Here is a 25,170-nt window from a genome sequence, read left to right as displayed (position 1 = left end):
AATACTTGCAAAACATGTATGAAATTTTCCATTAGAAGTATGTGTGCTTGGCTTTCTCAGTTATCCTCTGTAGTACGCTACCTGGCTCTGTAACACAACTACGTATCTTACAGCGTGGTCACATGGTCCAGCTCAGCCAATCAGAGCGCAAGAATCAATCAACAAATATGGCGTCACTTCCGGTCATGCTAGACCCGAATCGAAGATAATTTCGTGGTGGAATCATTGGATTTACAGCAAAGACAATATAAATAAATAAATAAATAAATAAATCGCCTGAACATTGAAAGGCAAGTTGTTGTTTTTTTTTTTTTCTGGGCTCAAGTAGCCAGTGCAGACTGTCTGTGTCGGTGAAGAAAACCACCGGTCGCTGGCACTGGTGGACATCTCTGGCTCTGGTTTCCTCCCACAGTCCAAAGACATATGGATTAGGTCAACTGGCTATTCTAAATTGCCCATGGGTGTGAATGAGTGTGTGAACGGCTGTCTGTTACCCCTTTTCCACCAAATCAGTTCCAGGGCTGGTTCGGGGCCAGTGCTGGTGCTGGTTCACAACTCGTTCAACTTGCGAGCCAGCTGAGAACCAGTTTGCTTTTCCATAGCTCACGGTGTTAAGCGGAGCCACGTCATTACGTCGCTGTATACGTCAGTTACGTCGCTACGTTTGCATAAACCTTGGCGCGAATATCGAAGCAAAAACAACACGGAAGAAGCAGCAGCAGCAGCAACAACAATAATAATAATAATGGATGACTTCGCGTTTGTACAGCTGCTGCTTCTCGTCGCTTAAAAATGGCGACCTTTCGCGGTCTTGTTATTGTTGTTGCTCTTAACAACTCCGCCCCCCCACTGACGTAAGCGGTTCTTTCCTCTGGCCCAGCAGAGAGTTGGTGCTAGCCTGGAACCAGGTTTTCTGGCCCCAGAGCCAGTTCGTCGTCAGTGGAAACAGAAAACCCGGTTCCAAACTAAGCACTGACCCCGAACCAGCCCTGGAACTGCTTTGGTGGAAAAGGGGCATGTGTCTCTGTGGTAGCACCATGATAGACTGGTGACCTGTCCAGGGTGTCCCCTGCCTCTCACCCAAAGTAAACTAGGATTGGCTCTAGATCATGTGTGACCTGCAATGGATAAGCGATATAGGTAATGGATGGACGAATGAATGAATGAAGCAAACATATAATTCTAGATCTGGCCACCTGACACACTAGTACTTCATATAACTTTTTTTTTTTTCATAGAAAGTTTAACAAAGGGTGAGTTCTTGATGTAGAAGCTGACTAGTTGTTCATTATTTAGCCAATTATCATCGCTTAATACACTGCTCGAGAAGGAAGAAAAGTGCTGTATTTCAGTGCTTTTACAGTCAGTAAAATCCTGCCTCGGAGGCATCTATACAGTAGTACAACATACTTTTATAATCCTATAACAAACTATTGTTGCAGACACCTACACAAATGTCATGAACCATACAAACACTTCCTTCGCTATTATGGTTTCGAATGTGAGTGAAGGTAAAGTGATCAGTGAGCACTGTGGGAAAAGCAAGCCTGAACAAAAACAGAAGCTACGGTCATTGTGGGAAGATACAGACGGGTACTGAAGTGTACATTTTACAGGAAACCTGCCTCTGTATTCTTTCCTGTTCAGCAATCAAATCTTACATTTCCTCCATTCTTGAAACTTGCAGGAACAGAGAAAAAAAAAGACAAGGATAACTCGTACTTCAAGAGTGAGGTCATCGTCATTGTGATTTGAAGCAAATGCAGTACTTCACAGATAGACAGAAGAGCAGAGGATGGTGTGAACAGTGTGGCTACTTATGACACCAGAATGATCACTGTTTTTTCAACAGCAGCGAGATGATTTCTTACTTATTATGTCTTTTTCTCTCTCGCACACACACACACACACACACACACACACACACACACACACACACACACAAGCCTGGTCAGAGAAGTGTGTGAGAACAGGAAGCAGTGGTGAGCAGCACTCATATGGGCCATGAGCCACTTTAGTGATATGCCCCTTCTGTCCTGCAGGGTGCCTGGGTGAAATCCTTATCAGCCTCCAAAGATCAGACCCGTGTAATATGAGACTTGTGAGTCTTAGCTGTGGGGAATTCCATTTGACTTTATAAAAAGACAACATTAACGTCCATGTGTGCGCTTCTGCGTCTGTGTGAGACACAGACAGAAAGAAGGGGGAAAAAAAAAAAGACTAAAAGATACAGCGTATGAGTGCCTGAATTCATAAAGTGTTATCCAAGCCGCTTAGAAAACTGATGCGTGTGAATATCCTAATCTAATACTGCAAGTAATTCCATCCCTAAAAAAAATAAAAATCTAATGTGTAGAACCAGTGGTGCAGTTACTCCATTTATAACAAGTTGATCACAATCTTCTTCTCGCTGACTTAGGCCTATGAATCCTAATTAGTGTGTTCACACAGGGAGCTTTGTACTCCTTGCTCAGAGGCGGTCCCTCGCCTTTTATAGAGAACAGAGGAAGGAGTTATACTGTATTTATCTTCGTATTAATCATTAAAATATGTTGATAAAGATTCAAGGGCACCACGTTGGTCGTGTCATTGCTGAGACGTGATCAATATAGGCGACTCTACGCGACGTGACCATGACGTTAAACCTCTCAATAAGCACAGAGCTGATTCCAAACCACTATTTAAATCTGATACATTCTTAAAATTCTACAGCACAGTTCGTTTTACTCAAACAAAGAGGCAATAGTGCTCACAAAACAGTTGCTGTCCAATACAAAAGTTAACCGGGCTCTGAGCAAAATGATCGGCACCTCAGTGAGGGACAGCTTGACATGTTTCTCATCTAGCCTTCCTCTCTTCAACACGCCGGATAAACTGCACATAATCATGTAAGCACTCGGCTCAGTGTTCCCCTCCCCCTTTCTCTGGCTACAGGACTGTCACACAAAGCCCCCAAATCAACTTAGCTAATCGCTAAGGATCCAGATAAAAATCAGATCAGCCCGACACAGAGAATCAACATCTCTATTCCAGAGGAAACATTTAATAGAACTGTGCAGTAGAATTAAAGTGAACAGCAGGCTAATGGCTAATCCGAGCTTAGCCTCACTCTGAGGAGTGGATTTTTTTTCTGGTGTAACTGAAAAGCTGTTGATGAGTCAGTCATAATAGCACTGATAGAATGGCACTGAGCGAAGAAGTGAACTGACTGAGGCTGTACAGCACACAAACCAGAAGCAGTCACGAGTACTGGAGCTGACCACAAATCTACGGAGGTTTCAGGAGCATCAGAGTGCCATCTCGGTTTAATCCGGGAACAGACAATGATACCTACTGTCATGCCAAGACCAACCCCAGTGAACTAAGTGGAGAAAAACTAGTATAGTTTATAAGATGTTCACGTCACACACTCCATTGAAGTGCAAAATGACTGGAGGAAATAAAAGGAGGAAATGGGACTGCAGAAGTCATCTGGATAAATGCAGGTTTGATCGAGGCGTACAGACGAGGGAAAAAAAGCAGCGATTCTTCATCGAGCCTCACAGCAAGGAGAATGAGAAAAAGCACAGACACACGAGCGGCTCATCATCGTCCGGCAGGCCTCACCATAACGACGACAGAGACGACACTCTCCCAACACTGAAGGCTGCATCCTGTGTGCACGAGTGCTCTCAAATAACCCACTCATCTTCAGGAAGACCAACAGTAAAACAAACCCACAGACACACAGCACGATCAGACGCATGTGGAAAAAAATATATATATACACTTATAGCTTTTACCTGAAGCTTCATTTTCCAACAGGAATGCATCGGTGAATCCTTTGTAAGGGAGGCTGGTACCTCCCTCTCCTTCTCGTAAGCACACACACACACAAACAAAGCCTTGCTGGAAAGGTTACATGTCCCCTGTGTAAATCCAGTGGGGGATGAGGTGTTGCTGAAAGCAGAAATGGCACAGCAGCAGGACAAACACAGGCCCTAAATGATGGCCCGCACACACACTACGGTACGAGGTGCCCTACATTCACCTTTCCCTTGTACACTCAGAGAAACGCTCCCTCAGCCACTACTTGTCAGGGCTTGCTCCAAGCTCTCAAACCCACCCACAATACCACTTCCTCCAGCTGACTCCAATCAGCAGGGATGATCAGATAAATTATTCATGAAGAGTGCTTTGAGCTTCAGCCCCTGTGCTTAGAGCCCGCCTCCCTGATCACTGTTTGATGGTGAGCTGGGGAAAATAAAGGCCCTCTCTTTCCTCCACCACCTCCATCCGCCTGACAAGAGTCCTTAATGCTGTTAAAGGCTTCCAGAAAAAGATGGCCGCGTCTCGTTTCGACACAGAGGAGCGAAAGAGGAGAGCAGCGAAAACAGGACAATCACACAAAGAAAGAAAGGAAGGACACACCGATAGCGAGAAGGAGACGCGAGGAAGGAGGCAGTGCTTCGGGGAGCACATGAGGCAGAATCTGATTTGTTTGAGAAATTACCATGGCTGAAACTAAGCCTACTCTACTCTAGCCTGGATTTATGTTGCATTAATCGAACCACGGGGCTCATCTGCTTGACAAAGAGCGCATACACAACACTTTTCTACAGCTCAGGCCCTTTACAGCACAACCCATTCAACTAGAATTTATTTTGACCGTAATATAGCCTTCAAACGGCAAATGAGATAAAACCGTCTATAAAACCACACATGGAGCAGGGGCAGGCCGCAGCTGTGGTGATGTTTGTAGCGTCTTGTAATGCCACAGTATTTACATCACTGAGCTCAGTATTAAATGAGACACTGCTTTATTTGCCATGCTAGAGAAAAAGATGCACTACGTTTCCGGTAATGGCTTTGTTTGTATTTATTTAATAAATAAATACAGTCACAAACTACAGTATGTATGAGCCGTATTACTAAAACCAGATAGACCAAAAAAAAAAAACGGGTCTTAGCCAACAATACATATCAAATGGAGCTTTTCCATTTCAGATCACATCTCAGTACCAGTAGCTCATATACCGCATCACACACCACTGAACTCTTGGCATACATTCCAGGCAAATTCAGTGATCTGATACCAAAAGACAGAGTATCTGAATAAGTGCATCAACATTAATGCATTAACTACATCAGAACACCAACGCAGGTCACTAGATCTTTTTGTGAAACCATAGCTCGCTGCCTGTGCAGCTCACCAAGTAAAGCTAAGGTCAGCATGAGAGTTACTCCTACACTCATATACATGGGAACATTATCAGACCAGTGTACTTTTGTTTAGAGGCAGATCCATGTGTTTTGGGTGGTTTTTTTTTCCCCAGTAACGAAAAACAAACCATTTCATGCACATTAAACATGAGACACAAAACAATGCGTCATCAGTAACCTGTAAAATCAAATTCGTACTAGCTGTCAGATTTTAGAATACAAATGTATGAGGAACTGACTGCGAGTATAAATTATAATGATGAATTTTGAACGATTTTAATTCAATAATTTCTATTGTACAGATGTTACTAATGTAACAGGACACAACGACTATCTTGCAAAGTTTAAATAAAAAAATTGAAACATAATAACTGGCAAAATGTGTTGCAACTGTAGACTGACTGCAGTCATCCACAAGTTTTTCGATTACACATACACACACTTCAAAACGCTGCAGCCTGTAAAGGTACTTCTCCATTACTGTACATACTTCCTCATAACGAGACCTAACCCAAATAGGGTGTGTGTGTGTGTGTGTGTGTGTGTGTGTGTGTGTGTGTGTGTGTGTGTGAGAGAGTGTGAGAGAGAGAGAGAGAGAGAGAGAGACAGAACAGCAGGCACAAGTGTATTTACTTGTACAGTACCAGTCAAATCCTTGGACTCCCCTTTTAATTCAATGGCTTTTCTTTATTTTTATTAAACAAACAAAACGTCATGTCTTAAAGTAATGATAGACGTCGTTTCTCTTTACTTAGCTGAGCGGTTCTTGATGTAATATGGAGTACGACAGTTGTGGAACAGGACTATTTACTGTATCTTTATTATTAACTATTTACTGTTTGATCTCAAACACATTAAGAAGGCAAAAAACTGCACGAATTAACTTTTGATGAGGCACCTGTTAATTGAAAAGCATTCCAGGTGACGACCTCATGAAGCTGGTTAAGATAATGCCGATAGTGTGTAAAGCGTCATCAAGGTAAACAGTGGCTACTTTGGAGAATCTAAAATATGAAAGAAAGAAAGCACAAGAAAAAAAGAAAGCACAACTTTATTCATCACACACTTGTGAAATTTCCTCTCTGCATTTAACCCATCTGAAGCAGTGAACACACACGCATGCACACACTTGAGCAATGAGCACACACACATACCCAGAGCAGTGGGCAGCCATGCTAACAGCGCTCGGGGAGCAGTTGGGAGTTAGGGGCCTCGCTCAAGGGCACCTCAGCCCAAGGCCGTCCCATATTAACCTAACCACATGTCTTTGGACTGTGGGGGAAACCGAAGCACCCGGAGGAAACCCACGCAGACACGGGGAGAACATGCAAACTCCACACAGAAAGGCCCTCACCGGCCGCTGGGCTCAAACCCGGACCTTCTTGCTGTGAGGCGACCGTGCTAACCACTACACCACCGTGCCACCCAACTAACACTTTTTTTTGTTTACCACATAATTCCATACATGTTCCATATGTTATTTCATAGTGTTGATGTCTTCAGTATTGTTCTACAATGTAGAAAAGTCAAAATACAGAAAGATCTATGGGTATGAATGAGCGAGTAGGTGTGCCCAAACTTTTGACTGTATGTTGCTATTCGAGACATTAGCATGGAGGTGTACGGTAATGTTACAACACCCTGGACCCTGGAAGGTGGATTGGTTATTCTAAACTGCTGCTAGGTGTGAATGCGTGGTGCCCTGAAATGTACTTCACATACCATCTGGGGTGTATTCCTGTGTTCCATGACCGGGATAAAGTGGTTACTGTAGATGAATGAATGAATTATGAACACTAAGAACAAAGCAGGCTAGGCCACGTAGAAGAATATGAACTAAGTGCTCTATGCACATTTCCCTCTTGCTGGCCCATCCTATTAAAATGCCCCTTCCTTTCAATTCTAATTGGTTGCTATGAAAAGGTAGACTACCTTTCAGATTTTTCAATTTTAGGTCATAAAAAGAATTTTCCTCCGACACCCAATTACTTTTGTTTTGTGGACTGAAAACTACTGAATTCGAATCATAGACTTCCAATTTTATTATTTTATTTTAAATAGAACAATTAACGAATTTAAGGCCACATGGCCCTAAACTCTCCATTATTCTTTCCTGCTTCACCATGACCCAATTCAAGATACTACATCATGCATCACATGGTGGGGCTTTCCCCGTTCGTGCAAGGCATTGTGGGATACAAACAGGATTGAAACAGGAGAGAACTAGATAGAACTCGACGCCAACAGCGTCGATGGGAATGCCTCCGCCCGGTAGACTACACGCCTTATTAAGTTGTGATTTGGGGATGGACATTTGACCTCACAGTAATCTTGACCTGGTGAAATTACTTGTATCAGCCTTGGAGATACTGTGTTCACAAGGTTTTTAGACAGACATCTGACCTCACAGTGACCTTGACCTTAGACCTTTTGATCTCAAAATCTAATCAGTTCATGTTTGTCCCCAAAATGCACAAATGGTGAAAGTTTGGTGAAATTCCTTTCATTCGCCTTGGAGATATTGTGTTCACAAGGTTTTTGGACAGACATTTCACCTCAAAGTGACCTTGACCTTAGACCTTTTGATCTCAAAATCTAATCAGTTCATGTTTGTCCCAAAGCGCACAAATGGTGAAAGTTTGGTGAAATTCCTTTCATTAGCCTTTGAGATATCGTGTTCACAAGGTTTCGGGACAGACGGACAACCCGAAAACATAATGCCTCCTGCACCTTACGGTGGCGGAGGCATAAAAATGGAGGACGCGAGTGTGCAAATGAAACGTGAAAGACTGACTACAGTAACGGAAAGCGAGAAGAAAAGACATTACGTTGTGAAGGAAAGGAAACGCAGGACCAAACTAATAAATATCGGCGGTCAGCGAGCACCTCGGAGTGATCAGCTGTTCGTTTAGTGACAGAATGATGTAACTGTCAGTGCACGGCCAAAGGTAAACCTGCGCATGCGCACACAGACTTCCTCTGTCTGCTTGACTGCGCGAAGCGAGCGATTTCATGTACATTATTTGCGAGGGAATCCCCTCAAATTAAATAACTTCCCAGCCACAGGATGGCCCGATATTTTGAGAGATATTACAGAAATAAACATACATCACAATGACTAAATTTCAGAGGGAACTAAATTTCACAGATTTTATGAAATCGAAAGGCCGTCTAGCTTAAAAAAGTCACTATATGGACTTTGGTTGGTCAATGTGAACATGAGCCTAAATAGCTAACGGCCATTCTGTGCTCAGAAACACAAAGTGTGAAGGTAGTGCCTGCAAACTTTGGAGGAAATCCAGATCCATTATATTTATTTTGTAAAATGGTATAATTAATTAGTTGGTGTTTTGAGAGTGCTCGAGCCTTAAGCAGTAATAATCCTCATTTAATTTAATCATAGACAAAATATAAGTGACTGGAAACTATGACTCCTGAATTAAAGCATAAATTTAAATATTTCAAGTGTTCCTAATCCATTTTTGTTTCATGTTAAAACTATTAAATGTTAAGTCAAATTTAAAAACAAAGAGTGAATTTTATGGATATATTACGGACTTATTTGTTGCTGCTCCATGGAATTTCCAAGACCTTTAATGCTATGGTTTATCTATAATAGATTCACTTATTTTCCCATTGAGAATGTGAAAAAGCATGGGGGGGGGGGGGGGGGGACTATAAGAAAACCAAAGAGTGCTGATGTCTGCTAAAGAAGACATCAGAAAACACCTGGGGCATGAAATCGCAATGTAGTAGTCGTTTTCGGCTCTTATTCAAAATAAAATCATACATACTAATGGGAGCCAGAAGCCCCATCTCCTTGAGGGAACTCTCTCCTTCAGGACAGCGCAGGAGATCGATAATTGGTGGGGTGCATACCAAATTCCTCAGCCTCAAACAAAAACACAGTCGTATTCCTCCAGCACTCTATTTCATACGTTACAGCAGTAGGGGCGAAGGGAACACAGAAGTCCCTGCCTGCAATTTCCTTATATTTATGAAACATATTTCCATAGACAGCACACTCGTTAATATTCATTAATATTCCCAATGATCTACATTTAAGGAATGTTATTCATGCCAGGTTTAAACTCACCTGAGTGAAATACACCACACACAAAATCACAACAGGTTTTTCCCATATAAAGGCCAAAGCCAGTCAAACCAGTGGGTGACTTGCTATTAAAAATCAGCCACGTATTTTAAAATAATTTTGGTTTTACGGGAGCTGCTGGATATCATCAAAATGTGAAGGAAGATTAGGAAGGCTCCCCGCCTTGCCAGCACATTTACATTCAGCAGCTTATCAGTGCAATTAAGATGGAACAAATGCTGTCCCCTGCCCCTTATTCACACTGTTGCCCAGGATGCAGGAATTTTCCCTAAATAAAAGTATTTGACTGGAAATAGCACAATATTTCTGTTCATCTACAGCTCTCTCTTAATTTACCTACCATCAGTTTTCTATATTATATTTGACTGTTTTCAACTGTAGAGACATGGCTCATTTGATCACAAAATAAGTAAATAATTAAAAAAAAAAATTAAAAAAGGAAAGAAACTCCACACATCCCAAAACGCAACCAGTTTGGAAAACGAAAGATGATGGGTCAGTATGGTGACAAATCATGTTGGGTAATCAGTTTAGCATTACGCCTAATGCTGGGATCAGATGACACAATATTTTTGTCTTTCACAATGGTCACCATGTCTGATCAGGCCATCATAGTGCCATAAATTCTGACCCTGACCAATCATTTATGCGCTTGCGTGTTGGCAGGGAAGAAGGTCAAGAAATTCTCAATCATGACAATAGAAGGAACACATCATCCAACTAGACGAGAAAATGCAAAAAAAAAAAAAAATCTGCCATGCTAGACTCTAGTCAGGGTGCCATGAAGCATCCCAGACATCACTGTACTTCCATTATTTCACACTACAAGGCCTGGTCATCGTTCCCGACACTGGAAATTTGTAAGCCATGTCAAAATTGGGTTAAATTTGTGTGAATTGATCCTAGCATAATTCATTAACAATGTTGCTAACAGTCTGGAAGTGAAGGCTTCGTGCAAGTGGAAGACATGACTGTCGTGGAGAGTGAAGACGTAGCCCTCGTAAAGTGGTCATGTGCATGTGAAGTGCTTATTAGAGAAAGAATGAAGGACACATTTTAACATGCAGGTAATGCTCTTAAAACAGTTGTAGACTGAAAACAAATTCTAGGTGGTGATCTGGTCCAGTGTGATCAAGCACTCAGTCAGAGTCGTGAGGAAACGGATGCTGCAAGCTGGAACCTTCACAACAGCCCCAGACAAGTGACTCCCACAGCAGAAAAGCAGAGAAGTACTGTTAACATATAATACAATTACAAACAATTGTCTAGCAAAAACACTGCTCAAGTAGTTTGTTAGTCTGAAATCAATTTCAGAACAATTAAAAAGTTGATCCTGAAAATATCTGTCCCGATTTACTTCACTGTACTCGAGGAGCATTGCTGATTTAAACATCCAGTTAAACTCATTTCCATCTCCACCAAACAAGCAGCCTGCATCCGTCACAACTAGTAACAAGCGTAAAAAAAAATCCGATAGTAGAGGAATATGTACATATACAGTGCTCAGCGTAAATGAGTGCACCCCCTTTGAAAAGTAACATTTTAAACAATATCTCAATGAACACAAACAATTTCTAAAATGTTGAAAAGACAAAGTTTAATATAACATCTGTTTAACTTATAACGTGAAAGTAAGGTTAATAATATAACTTAGATTACACATTTTTTCAGTTTTACTCAAATTAGGGTGGTGCAAAAATGAGTACACCCCACAGCAAAAACTACTACATCTAGTACTTTGTATGGCCTCCATGATTTTTAATGACAGCACCAAGTCTTCTAGGCATGGAATGAACAAGTTGGCGACATTTTGCAACATCAATCTTTTTCCATTCTTCAACAATGACCTCTTTTAGTGACTGGATGGAGAGTGATGCTCAACTTGTCTCTTCAGAATTCCCCATAGGTGTTCAATTGGGTTCAGATCAGGAGACATACTTGGCCACTGAATCACTTTCACCCTGTTCTTCTTCAGAAATCCAACAGTGGCCTTAGATGTGTGTTTAGGATCATTATCACGTTGGAAAAATGCACAATGACCAAGGGCACAGAGTGATGGTAGCATCTTCTCTTTCAGTATAGAGCAATACATCTGTGAATTCATGATGCCATCAATGAAATGCAGCTCCCCGACACCAGCAGCACTCATGCAGCCCCACATAAGGACACTGCCACCACCATGTTTCACTGTAGGCACCATGCATTTTTCTTTGTATTCCTCACCTTTGCGACGCCATACAGTTTTGAAGCCATCAGTTCCAAAAACATTTATCTTGGTCTCATCACTCCCGAGTATAGAGTCCCAGTAGTCTTCATCTTTGTCAGCATGGGCCCTGGCAAACTCTAGGTGGGCTTTTTTGTACCTGGGGTTTAGGAGAGGCTTCTTTCGTGGACGGCATCCATGCATGCCATTCCTCTGCAGTGTACGCTGTATTGTGTCACGGGAAATAGTCACTCCAGTTTGGCTTTCTACTTCTTTAGATAACTGCAGTGAACTTGCATGCTGATTTTCTTCAACCCTTCTCATCAGAAGACGCTCCTGTCGAGGTGTTAACTTCCTTGGACGACCTGGATGTCTCTGTGAGATGGTTGCAGTTCCATCTTTCTTAAATTTTTGTACCACTTTTGCTACAGTATTCTGACTGATAAGTAAAGCTTTGCTGATCTTCTTGTAGCCTTCACCTTTGTGGTGTAAAGAAATTATTTTCTTTGGGGAATTCTGAAGAGACAAGTTGAGCATCACTCTCCATCCAGCATCCAGTCACTAAAAGAGGTCATTGTTGTAGAATGGAAAAAGATTAATGTTGCAAAATGTCGCCAACTTGTTCATTCCATGCCTAGAAGACTTGGTGCTGTCATTAAAAATCATGGAGGCCATACAAAGTACTAGATGTAGTAGTTTTTGTTGTGGGGTATACTCTTTTTTGCACCACCCTAATTTGAGTAAAACTGAAAAATGTGTAATCTAAGTTTATATTATTAACCTTATTTTCACGTTATAAGTTAAACAGGTGTTATATTAAACTTTGCCTTTTCAACATTTTGGAAATTGTTTGTGTTCATTGAGATATTGTTTAAAATGTTACTTTTCAAAGGGGGTGCACTCATTTACGCTGAGCACTGTAAGTATATTCAGTAAGCATTTTAATTACAAGAATGGGAGTTAAAACAAACTAGAAAATGGCTATCATCATATTGTGACTGATATTTTAGACAAGAGTGCTCCGAGAGCACAATATCCCCCCCGCTGGCAACTATACCTATGCTATAAGTGCTTAATACACCCTCATGAAACTGTCAAGTTTGGTAATCAAGGGCCAGAACTCTGGTGAAATGTGACCGAATTGAACGAAACTGTAATGTGCGCGTTGCTGGAATATAACAAGGCCTTTTGCAAAGTTTTGGAAAATTCCTGCAAAAATTGTGAGAGGAGTTGATTTCAGAAGACGAGCGCACTTTCAGGAAATTGTCAAAGTACAAGTTTGGTCGATTTCGTGACATTTATACCATTCAGTTTACCACTTCCTTAAAATAGAAAATGCCAATGCAGGTCTAAGGCTGGAATTATCAGCGAGGTCAACATGGCTTATAATTCAACAACAACAACAAAAAAAGCGCCACTCAATTTCTGTCTTTGTAAATGTTCACGTTTATCTAAATTACTGACAATCAAAAGGTGATCAGTCTTTAAAAAAAATACATTTAAAAAAAAAAAGTGCCTGGAGGCAGGATCTTGAGTCTGTACAAAGGAAATCGTTCTGCTGTCTATGTATACTCCAGTGCTAACAGCAAAGCACAGACCTCAGCTATAAAAACTGAACAATGTTCTGAAAAGGATTCTGCAATAGAAGAATGTTCAGAATGATGAGCATCACAGACACAGTGTCAGAAAGAAAACAAAAGAGAGAACTTTTTGTTCTGCTCTGGGGAATATGAAAGTGAAATATGAAAGTGTTTGAAAATATTGGCTTTACGGTCCAAAAATGGCGTCCATAATCCGACATATTCTTTGTGGATTTTTATCAAGGTCTTATTTCAAGACAAAAACCTTAAGAAAGAGGGGGAAAAAGAGGCAGGTGAAGGAATGTCTGTTTATAGCTGCTATAAAGTAAGTGATAACTTGCCTTGAAGATGTTTCACAACATTAAATGTAACTATAAATGGATAAATGGTTAAAAAGCATGACGTACCATCAGAGAAGGCCACGAGTGCCGGTGTCCGGCGGTTTTCTCCACCCACACTTTTTTTTTTTGGGGGGGGGGGGGGGGGGGGGGGGTGACAACACAGACCCTTGCCTTTCAATGTTTAAGCGATTTATATAATCTCCACTGCTCCCATAATTTGCTGCAAATGCAATTATTCCCCCCAAAAATGTTCTTTGATTCGGGTCTAGCATGACCAGAAACAACACCATATTTGTTGATCGATTTTCACGCTCTGATGGGCTGAGCCGGACCACATGACCACACCATTGCGTATGTAGTTATGTTACAGAGCCAGGCAGCGTACTACAGAGGGTAACTGAGAAAGCCAACCGCACATACATCTGGAAGGAAATTTCATACGTATTTTGCAAGTATTTTACAAGGAAATGGTCAGTACTTTATGAGCCAAGAATACACCAGGAGAATCAAAATCAGAATGTAAATTAAAAAATTTTCGGGGTGGGGGTGCCCCAGATACCCCTAGCATTAGCGCGCCTTTGGCCTTCGCTGCCACAAATTCCAGAGCCCCCAACGACTTTTTTTTTTTTTTTAGCCAGCTACTTCAGATTTTCTGGAGAACCCTGAATGTACCCATCCATTATTCGTAACCGCTTATCCTGTGCAGGGTCGCGGGCAAGCTGGAGCCTATCATGCAAACTCCACACAGAAAGGCCCCCGTCAGCCACCGGGCTTGAATTCTGTAACGGAATTCAATTGCACTATGTTAAAACTGTTTACAATACTGTCTACACAGGTTTTTTTTTTTTTAAAGTTAATTGCACTATATAAAAACTGTTTAGAACACTGTTTACACTTTATACACATCTGCCATATTTATACTTGCACTGAAAATTCTGCTCATACTGCCATATTTATATTGATAATTACTGTCAAACTGCTGTTCCCGTTTACATTGTTCATTCTGTTTATATTGTCATTCGTCACATTTAAATTTATACTGTTAATTCTGTTCACACTGCCACATTTGCACTTTCTGGATTGCCACTGTCTTTTCTTAGATAGCTTTAGCGTGTGTGTAAATACCCCCCCGGGTTTTTTTTCTTTTCTTTTTCTTCCTCTTTTTAAAGTTTATATCTTGTACCTATATGTTATATTTCATGTTTATTACTGTTTGCACCACGGATAAGAGAGAAACGCAATTTCAATTCTCTGTACGTCCTGCACATATGGCATTATTGACAATAAAGTGAACTTGAACTTTTTGCTGTGAGGTGACAGTGCTAACCACTACACCCACTGTGCTGCCCCTGAACGTACCATTCATTAATAAATGAAAACTCATATTTGCTGGCAAAATCACTGCATCATAAGAGGAATAAACCACTTCAGGATTGCCTTCCCATAACAGCACATCCATACAGCATCGCACCATCCTGTCTTGGATTATCTTCCCTTTAACACCAAGTCTCTTCATGTTTTATTCCTTCCTTAGTGCAGCACAGCACGGTTTGCTCCGATCTGGCCTGTAGCAAAAGTGTGTATTCACAGCAGATGCTGTCCACACTGTGAACTTTTACATAATGACAAAAATATAATGACAGCTTCACTGGGTTTTAATATGTTTATGATCACGCACTGCCTTAGGTAGTAAATATTTTATTACTTACATTTTCTACATCCTACATATTTAAACTCAGAGCCGGAACGCATAAGATTGCAATTTGCTCCTCTTATTATGATGAAATGAAGAGGATTAGAGTGAAAAATGAAGTGTTTAAACATCATTCCTTGGAGCCATGATTACACAGAGCTCAAATAATTCTCCCACAGTAGAAAAGCAAAAGCATCTGAAAAGCAAGGAGTCTGTCATGTCTTAAGGATTTCTGCTACAGGAATATCTTCTCGGCTGACATTTAAGGGAATGTCTGCACTGCACTGCGCTGCGCTCCCTCACCTGCCTTACGGCATGACAGAAATACCGACGAGTGCTAATGCTGGTATTGACAGTAGTTTAGACGGGGAAAGAAAACAGGACATTTATCTCGCTTAGTTCTGTTGGAAGAAAAACAGTTCAGATAGTAAACATTAACAATCCAGACAGAGTGTGAACTAGATTCGGTGGAATTGAAGAGACAGATTACACATACGGATGGAACGCTATCTGTGTGGTTAACCTGTCTCAGGTTGTGGTCTTTGAAGAGTCTAATTGAGGATCACTGGGGGAAAAACAGCACATTAGAAAATAGGTTTTGATTACATGCAACACTGCTTGAGATTTGAGTTATGAATTTAATGCAACAGTGCAGATGTGGAAGTCGCACTAGAGGAACAGGGCAGCGCTCGGCTGTGTGGGAAGTACTAGATTGTGAAACGTCTTCACCGAGTACCACCAACTTATTTATTGCTTTATAAGCCAGGTCATCATGCATGCCATTACCTCAGCAAGCAGTCAGTCATTTACAATAAAGACCCAAGCAGCATCTCTCGGCTCCCACACCGTTCCATAAGAAATGCGAAAATGATCAGCCTGTAAAACATGGAAGGCTGCTAAACCCTCCTTCTTCCAAAGGTTAATCATGCTCTACACGGGTTTCTGAGAGCGTCTCTCCATGACAGTCATCAGCACACCAGCTGTCATCGAGCAGTTGTCAGCTCTAAGCAGGATACCACACTACAGCTGGGTGATATCTAAAAATAATTACAACTAGATCCTTTCGTCAGAGGATAAACAAATCACAACAGCCAACAAAACCTGACAAAAACCCAGAAGTCAGAACACCACACCATCCCCAGAAAAGCAGACAGAAGAGAAGAAGCCAACAAGGAAGTACATGGTTAAAAGTATTTTCACTTTATTGTATTAGTCAACAAGCTACAAAGGAAACCATTTCAGGTTGATTTCATTCAGAGACATAGAAATACCATAACAGAATGGTTACTCAGCGTTGAACGCATGTGTAAGCCGTGGGCTCATCATGACGTCATCTTGAATGGCGGATTTTTAGGCGTCTTTGAAATTCACCGGAAGGGGAATGAAGGCTTCATGATTAACTGCACCCATCTCATCTCATTATCTCTCACCACTTTATCCTGTTCTACAGGGTCGCAGGCAAGCTGGAGCCTATCCCAGCTGACTACGGGCGAAAGGCGGGGTACACCCTGGACAAGTCGCCAGGTCATCACAGGGCTGACACATAGACACAGACAACCATTCACACTCACATTCACACCTACGGTCAATTTAGAGTCACCAGTTAACCTAACCTGCATGTCTTTGGACTGTGGGGGAAACCGGAGCACCCGGAGGAAACCCACGCGGACACGGGGAGAACATGCAAACTCTGCACAGAAAGGCCCTCGCCGGCCACGGGGCTCGAACCCGGACCTTCTTGCTGTGAGGCGACAGGGCTAACCACTACACCACCGTGCCACCCTTTAACTGCACCTATAATGGCAAAAAAAATTGAAAATCAAGAGGGGTCACATTCCACAAGTAATTCAAGTTCAAAACACATTTTTGGACAATTTATGGTGTTTTAGCGTTTGGGTGCATTGATTTTAATACAGTACACCGATCAGAATTAATTGCACGAATGTCTGTGGAAAATACAATTTATTATATAAAATTAATAGTTCAGATTTCAGGCATAATTTGCCATTCATTCATACTTCGTCAATTCAACTCCTTAAAATGAAGTAAAATACTTGTAAAGTCTCTTCACTCAGTTAAGCACAAAAATGTGAAAACTGACATTTTCTTAACCTTTTTTTTTTTAAACCCAAAATACACTACTGTTCAAAAGTTTGGGGTCACCCAGACAATTTTGTGTTTTCCATGAAAAGTCACACTTTTATTTACCACCATAAGTTGTAAAATGAATAGAAAATATAGTCGAGACATTTTTCTGGCCATTTTGAGCATTTAATCGACCCCACAAATGTGATGCTCCAGAAACTCAATCTGCTCAAAGGAAGGTCAGTTTTATAGCTTCTCTAAAGAGCTCAACTGTTTTCAGCTGTGCTAACATGATTGTACAAGGGTTTTCTAATCATCCATTAGCCTTCTGAGGCAATGAGCAAACACACTGTACCATTAGAACACTGGAGTGAGAGTTGCTGGAAATGGGCCTCTATACACCTATGGAGATATTGCACCAAAAACCACACATTTGCAGCTAGAATAGTCATTTACCACATTAGCAATGTATAGAGTGCATTTCTGATTAGTTTCAAGTGATCTTCATTGAAAAGAACAGTGCTTTTCTTTCAAAAATAAGGACATTTCAAAGTGACCCCAAACTTTTGAACAGTAGTGTACATCCAGAATTGTGCGTCTTGTAAATTCTCTTCACTTCATCTTCAAAAAGGAAGAAGTCTGGGAAAACAGTCATCCTCAACCATCTCCACAAAAGGCACTTACGAGTATACACACAAAGTATTCGGGAGAAAATGTAAGGACAGCGGGGGTCTCACAAATGTTCATGACCTGAACCGGATGTGAAAGAAGAGGGAAAAACAAGTCACGATAGGGATGTGGCCTTCCAGAACCTGAATGTGGCACTCCTGACCTACAGGAAAATATCCAAGTATTTCATCAGTGTGATGGACAGCACCATGCTGTTAGCCATTTTCTCAGAGGCAAATCCTTTGAACAATATTGCTCGAAAACTGGACACAAATCAACCTACAGGAGCGTGTTAGATCTCTTGTAGTGCAACTGGATCTCCATTAAATGAGTTACTTTCTATATTTCCTTTTCTTTCTGATGTTATTCGGAATTTAAACTCGTATAAATTTACAGCACTGCCTCATAAATAACAACAAACAGAAATATTGTGTCTTTCGCTGAAACTGAAATGGAATAAATAAAATCAGTGCAGTTACAGTAGCAGCCGCTCCCTCACTCACTCACGACAATTTCCCACTGTGGCAATAACGTTAGAATCACATTTTATGCAGACACTATTATTTCTACCTTATTATCAGAGGTGGAGAGTAACAAAGTACATTTACTTGAGTACTTTGAGTATTTTTTTTTTAAAATTACAACTTTAAACTTCACTACATTTGAAAGACAAATATACTTTTCACTCCACTACATTTCTATCAAGGTCCTCGTTATTCGTTACTATGAAGCAGCTTTGAAAGTGGATTTTTTTTTTCTTTTCTAAAACGTGATTGGTTTTCTCATTGTCACTTGCTAAAAAAACAATCAGTAAATCACTAGGGTCACATCACATCCATAGACTGTATACAATCAAGGTCAGTGATTCTCAGCAGCGTTATTTGAACACAATCAGTTGATGGCAGAATGGAAGGAGGTGGTTCTTCTGGGGAATAGTACACGCACCCATGGCCCATGTTTCAGTTTTCTGAAAGGATTAAAGATTCATTTCATTTTAATTGTTCGCCTAAAATGAACCATATCATGGGCTATAAAAACTCGCCGTCTAACCTGCGGAAGCACATTTGAGGCGTGTAAACGTTTTATTCCAAGAGAAAGCTCACAATGAAGTTGTCTGTGCTTTTAGAGCAAGCAATGATGCTGCAATAGCTACGCAGTCGGGTTAGTCAAATGACTTTCTGTGGATTTGCTCATAAAGTTGCCATCACCTTGTCCACGGCTAACGTTAACATATAGCTAGTTAACTTGGACGTTGTTAGTGAGCATGTAAAAATGGAGTTACGCTAACATGAATAAATGTTAACTTATCTGAAGTCCTTTCAGAAATATGATTTAGCAAACTATGTAGAAATATGTGTTTAAAGGTGTTTATTTTACAGGTTCGACAAGTTAGTCAGTAAATCCAGCCGGTTGCTTCAGAGGCATTAGGTTTTGTAAGCGTTGTGGCAATAATACAACGTGTTGACAGAAAATGTACTTTTAATACTCAAGTATGTTTCAAAGCAAGTACTTCAGTACTTTAACTTAAGTCAAAATTTGACTGTCTAACTTTCACTTGTATTGGAGTCACATTTGACCAGTGGGATCTGTACTTTGACTTAAGTAATGAAGTTGGGTACTTTGTCCAATTCTGCTTATTATATCCAGTGCCACCAGTAGACGTCAAAACCCACAGAGAGTCAAAGCTCAGTGATTCTTGCGGTCGGTAATATTCGTTACGTAAACAGATAAGTCTTTGTTTAGTTCATATAACTTCAGCTGCATTCATTTCAGCTGATGGACACTTTTAAAGGCATGACGTGATTAAACTACGGCTTGATTTGCAGGAACATAACATTACAGAAAACCCTCTTTTTTTAACACTGTAAAATCTTTGCTTTTAAAGACATTAAAACAAATGGAACTAAGCAGACTAAACTTGGTTTAATCCATCTTTGGACACACTTAACCTTTGCTCGCACCATACTATTTGCACATTTAATGTCCGCTGCTGAGGAAAAGTGAAGCAGCCTGGTATTAGTGTCGATGCAGACATGCTGCTAATGAGAACGGGGCAAACACACCTGGACAAGCGTGACTCCCAGACCTCTGTGGCCACCACCAGCACCCATAAATTAGCAGTGTGGTAAATGAAAATGTCATTTCTCATTTACTCTGCCTGAAATATACCATTTGCAGCACACCACATAAATTTGCATTTTAAGGCCATTCGTTTCAAAGCATGCTGCTGAACAGCGAGTGCATCCATTAGCATTTTGAATGTTAAAACCAGAAAGCATATAATGCCATTCTAAAGAGGAAGAAAACATCCCAATCTCGTATCCATCCATCATCTGTAGCCGCTTATCCTGTACAGGGAGGATCGCAGGCAAGCTGGAGCCTATCCCAGCTGACTACGGGTGAAAGGCGGGGTACACCCTGGACAAGTCGCCAGGTCATCACAGGGCTGACACATAGACACAGACAACCATCCACACTCACATTCACACCTACGCTCAATTTAGAGTCACCAGTTAACCTAACCTGCATGTCTTTGGACTGTGGGGGAAACCGGAGCACCCGGAGGAAACCCACGCGGACACGGGGAGAACATGCAAACTCCACACAGAAAGGCCCTTGCCGGCTGCTGGGCTCGAACCCAGAACCTTCTTGCTATGACGCAACAGTGCTAACCGCTACACCACCGTGCCGCCCCCAATCTCTCTCATTCATTCATTTATTTATTAATTATATGGACATGAGTGTTTTACTGGGAAATACACCATTCATATTTTTCATACAAACTACATCCGGGACATGGAGAGCCAAAACTGTGACATAAATCTCTATATGTCACTCGTGAGGAAACCGAAGAATTATTTTGATAAATCTGGGTACTTTTTGTTTGTGAATGTGTCTATATAATAAAAAGAAAATCACACGTTGGCTTGAAGATATGATGTTTATCTTCTCGTGTTGAAAAACTCGCATTTTTCATACAAAATACATCGCGGATCTGAGTGACATATTTTCCGGTATATTCACTCTGATGACGTCACTCCCAGTGTTTTCCCGCTGACTGAACGTGCCTTGTTAAAATGGCAAACTGGTTCAAAATCAAATTTCTTTTGATTAACTTGCATATTTTGTTGTTTGCTCATGTGTTCATATCATATAAAAACATTACACGGTGGTGTGAAGATATGAAGTTTATCTTCTCGTGTTGAAAATTATTTTCACTCGTGAACATAGTCGACACTCGAAGACAAACTTAATATCTTCATGCAACCGTGTAATATCCTCTCTCTCATATAAGTCACACACACCCATCATTACATATTTCTATATAGAAGAAGAAGCCTTTATTTTTGTCACATGTACACTCAAGCACAGCGAAATTCCTCCTCTGCATTTAACCCATCTGAAGCAGTGAATACATGTACATGTGAGCACACACATATACATACCTAGAGCAGGGGGCAGCTATACTACAATGCCCAGGGAGCAAGTGGGGGTTAGGTGCCTTGCTCAAGGGCACTTCAGCCTTTCCTGCTGGTCCAGGGAATCGAACCAGCAACCTTTTAATCCCAAAGCTGCTTCTCTAACCTGTAGGCCACGGCTTCCGCTTTGAGGTCTATATGCGTGAGCATGTCAATCAGAAACGCACTGCATATATGACTAATTCAGTAAAGTTTAACACGGTTAATGAAGATACTGCAGATACTACACAGTAGTACTAGTTATCATCATTAGCTATATTTGTGCATTTTTCTAAAAACAACTTTATTCATTACACATACATTTGTGAAATTCCTCTCTGCATTTAACCCATCTGATTCAGTGAACACACACACACACACACACACACACACACGTGAGCAATGAGCGCGCACACATACCCAGAGCGGTGGGCAGCCATGCCAACAGCGCCTGGGGAGCATTTTCCATGTTTTCCTTGTAATTAAATTTAGGAGTTCAATTTCACAGCACAACATCCCTGTGTAAACTCTAGATGAGTATAGATTTTGTGGCATGAAGCAAGTGTGGGCTCGGGGTTGGAGTTATAAAGGAGGATTTACAAGCTGCTGTGCATAGCTCCAGTGGTAGTCCCCATCTCTCCAGGCTGTAACCATGATATCTGACTTACTCTAAAGGGCAGACGCTGGAATATAGGACTTTTTAGTGACACAGCCTAGACGCTGAGATTTTTAAGAGCATGTGTGGACACCAGGAGTTTAAGAGGCTATATGACATTTCAAATGTGCTACTGTACGATACTCACAACAAGATTAATCAGCCATGACCGTCCTGCCGATTACTGGCTAGGAACAAGTTTTCTTTTCTTTTTTACTTTAAGGACTACATAAGTACAACAATGAATGTACAGTAAAAGGAACCTTCAAAAACAATAAATCAGCCCAAGCAGGAGTCGACCCATTTTTCCCCATCGGTACGACTGCAACAAATCCAGTGACGCATCAAAGTTAAGGCTATGACACACTCAGCTGACGTCAAAGAACTAGTGCCAATCAAAAATGACTAAGGATTACCTCCTACTCCCTCATGCCTTAAGCTTGCATTTGAAGGCGCTCCAAAAACAGACAACTGGTCTTGCACATATGTTCTGCGTCAGAGTGAAAGAAAATAACTCGCCATACCATGGAAATGGTATTAGTAGCCAAAATAAGAAAACCCAGTGCCATGAAAAAGTGTGGCATAGTAGTGCAGTGAAAAGGGTTGACAGCTACCTACAGCAGCTAATTAGAGGATGAGAAATAATCACAAGTCCCTCTCGGCTGTAAACCCCAGGCTTCTACACGATGCCTCTTTGTTTTTTCAACATTTGACCATACCACTGAATCTGCAGCAACACATTATAATTTAATTTAGCAGCTTCCAATTGACGTGTGACCAATTTTGTTAAGAATCTGGAGTAGGTTTACTGTAAATTTGTGAATGATGAGGACGCAGAGAAAGATTATTTTAAGGTTAAGCGTTATTGACAAACCACCTTGCTAACATTAAAACATTATTTTTTACACTCCTGTTGCCCATCCTTTATAAATAACAACCCATTTTACTTGATCATAATCCATTTCTAATGAATTATAAACAATAATCTACTGATGATTGCTGCCTCGATTCATTTCAAATCATTGCCTTTTAAAGGCCAAAATGTTTGATTGATACACCGCTACTTGAGTGTCATTTGCTTGTTCTACTCCCTTTGGTTTTTCTTCCCCTGCACAAATTTGCTATGCTGAACAACCAATCACCGAGCTCTCTCACCCGCCAGCATCCAGCACTGATTCATCATGTATAATTGCGTCTGACAAGAGCTCGCTAAACACAGAGACACTGCAAACAACTATGGGTGACAGCAGCCATCACTGCTCATCGGTGTTCGGCACCCAACACGACATGCTTTCTTAAGTGCTGAGCTGAACGTTTTCATCTGTCCGATTAGCCGTTTGGGTTAACTTACACTCGCTGGCCAATTTATTCGGTACACCCATCCACCTGCTGGTTTATGCCGTTATCTAAAATCAGCCGATCCCTTGACAGCAGCATGATGCATAAAATCATGCAGATACAAATCAAGAGCTTCAGTTAATGTTCACTTCAAGCCAAGAAGAAGCCAAGAAGCCTGTCACATGTACACTCAAGCACACAGTGAAATTTCTCCTCTGCATTTAACCCATCTGAAGCAGTAAAAACACACACACACACACACACACACACACACACACACACACACACACACACACACACACACCCACCAGTGGACAGCTATGCTACAGCACCCGAGGAGCAGTTGTGGGTTAGGTACCTTGCTCAAGAGCATTTCAGCCCAACCTCAGGCCACGGCTGCCCCATGTTAACCTAACCGCATGTCCTTGAACTGTCGGGGAAACCAGAGCACCCAGAGGAAACCCACACAGACACGGGGAGAACATGTAAACTCCACTTCAAACATCAGAATGGGAAAATTTTTGACCTCTGTGACTTTCACTGTGGCATGGGTGTTGGTGCCGGATGGACTGGTTTGAGTATTTCAGAAACTGCTGCTCTGCTGGGGTTTTCAGACACAACACTCTAGAGTTTACACAGAATGGTGTGGGGGGAAAAAATACAACCCCAATTCCAAAAAAGTTGGGACAAAGTACAAATTGTAAATAAAAACGGAATGCAATGATGTGGAAGTTTCAAAATTCCATATTTTATTCAGAATAGAACATAGATGACATATCAAGTGTTTAAACTGAGAAAATGTATCATTTAAAGAGAAAAATTAGGTGATTTTAAATTTCATGACAACAACACATCTCAAAAAAGTTGGGACAAGGCCATGTTTACCACTGTGAGACATCCCCTTTTCTCTTTACAACAGTCTGTAAACGTCTGGGGACTGAGGAGACAAGTTGCTCAAGTTTAGGGATAGGAATGTTAACCCATTCTTGTCTAATGTAGGATTCTAGTTGCTCAACTGTCTTAGGTCTTTTTTGTCGTATCTTCCGTTTTATGATGCGCCAAATGTTTTCTATGGGTGAAAGATCTGGACTGCAGGCTGGCCAGTTCAGTACCCGGACCCTTCTTCTACGCAGCCATGATGCTGTAATTGATGCAGTATGTGGTTTGGTATTGTCATGTTGGAAAATGCAAGGTCTTCCCTGAAAGAGATGTCGTCTGGATGGGAGCATATGTTGCTCTAGAACCTGGATATACCTTTCAGCATTGATGGTGTCTTTCCAGATGTGTAAGCTGCCCATGCCACACGCACTAATGCAACCCCATACCATCAGAGATGCAGGCTTCTGAACTGAGCGCTGATAACAACTCGGGTCGTCCTTCTCCTCTTTAGTCCGAATGACACGGTGTCCCTGATTTCCATAAAGAACTTCAAATTTTGATTCGTCTGACCACAGAACAGTTTTCCACTTTGCCACAGTCCATTTTAAATGAGCCTTGGCCCAGAGAAGACGTCTGCGCTACTGGATCATGTTTAGATACGGCTTCTTCTTTGAACTATAGAGTTTTAGCTGGCAACGGCGGATGGCACGGTGAATTGTGTTCACAGATAATGTTCTCTGGAAATATTCCTGAGCCCATTTTGTGATTTCCAATACAGAAGCATGCCTGTATGTGATGCAGTGCCGTCTAAGGGCCCGAAGATCACGGGCACCCGGTATGGTTTTCTGGCCTTGACCCTCACGCACAGAGATTCTTCCAGATTCTCTGAATTTTTTGATGATATTATGCACTGTAGATGATGATATGTTCAAACTCTTTGCAATTTTACACTG

General features: G+C 41.3%; 1 protein-coding gene across 5 annotated transcripts in view; it reads right to left on the bottom strand.

The window, feature by feature from the left end:
• marchf8 (membrane-associated ring finger (C3HC4) 8) overlaps positions 1 to 25,170 on the bottom strand; it is a 177,419-nt gene that overhangs the window by 49,530 nt on the left and 102,719 nt on the right. The window lies entirely within an intron of this gene.

The sequence above is a fragment of the Neoarius graeffei genome, chromosome 7 (genome assembly GCF_027579695.1).
Source record: "Neoarius graeffei isolate fNeoGra1 chromosome 7, fNeoGra1.pri, whole genome shotgun sequence".
Lineage (NCBI taxonomy): Eukaryota > Metazoa > Chordata > Actinopteri > Siluriformes > Ariidae > Neoarius > Neoarius graeffei.
This window is presented reverse-complemented; position numbering and strand designations above follow the sequence as displayed.